At 40.9% G+C, this 1,112-nt stretch overlaps 1 pseudogene; it reads right to left on the reverse strand.

Moving 5' to 3' along the window:
• Positions 1 to 624: 624 nt before the first annotated feature.
• Positions 625 to 725, reverse strand: LOC132377548 (U6 spliceosomal RNA; annotated as a pseudogene).
• Positions 726 to 1,112: the final 387 nt, after the last annotated feature.

Below are 1,112 nucleotides of genomic sequence, written 5' to 3' on the forward strand. Positions count from 1 at the left end.
TTGAGTGGGAACTGGGATCAGCCATGATGGAATGGTGGAGCAGATTCAATGGGCTGAATGGCCTAATTCTGCTCCAATGTCTTATGGTCTAAGTTCAAAGTAAAATTTCTAATCATGTCACCACATACAACCCTGCAGAAAAAGTATCTCAGGGCTGTGAGTGATGAATGTAAGTACTCTGATAATAAATTTTATTTTGAACTTTGAACTCATATCATAACATGACAAGACACAAGGCACTCTAACTAGCAATGAGTCCGTCAAAAATGACTTCAAAATAAGTATATCAGTACCTATTTTAGAGTCTGAAAGTCTTGCAGAATGGAAGCAGGCTCTTTAGTCAAATTTGTCCATGAGGACAGTATTGCCCAGAAAATTAGTCCCATCTGCCCACGTTAGGCGCCAAGTCCTCTCAACCTCTCATATCTATGTACTTATCCAGATGGTTTCTAATTGTTGCTAATATGCCTATCTCAGCTGTTATTTCTGGCAGCTAATTACAAATACCAATAACTCTTGGCATGAAGAAGCTGCCCTGATGTCCCATTTAAATCAGAATCAGATTTATAATCACTGTCTTACAGGAAGTGAAATTTGTTGTTTCATGACAATAGAACAAAGCTGAAAAGTATTGGACACTTCACAAATTTTCATGTCATCCTTCTGCAGGGGCCATGCTAATCTTCTTTGTATCATTCCAATGTCTGTATACAGTATGTGCTGCTTAAAAAAGCTCCTGATCTTAAGCCTATGCTTGCTTGTTTTTAACACTCCCTCCCTCAGAGGTAGAAACATACTTTCACCCTGCCTATCCCCCTCATGATCTAGACAGCTTTGTCAGGTCACCTCTCAATCCCCTGACTTCCAGGAAATGAAGTCCTAGAGTACTGAACCTCTTCTTTTGTAAGCACAAGAGATTCTGCAGATGCTGGAAACACACACAAAATTCTGGATGAACTCAATGGGTCAAGTGACATCTACAGAGAGGAATAAACAACTGGTGCTTCAGGCCAGACTCTTCATCAGAACTGGACTGGAAGGGGGAAGAAGCTAGAATAATAAGGAGAAGAGGCAGGAAGGGGTGCAAGCTAGAAGATGAAGCTGGGTGAGGG

The sequence above is a fragment of the Hypanus sabinus genome, chromosome 18 (assembly GCF_030144855.1).
Source record: "Hypanus sabinus isolate sHypSab1 chromosome 18, sHypSab1.hap1, whole genome shotgun sequence".
Classification (NCBI taxonomy): Eukaryota; Metazoa; Chordata; class Chondrichthyes; order Myliobatiformes; family Dasyatidae; genus Hypanus; species Hypanus sabinus.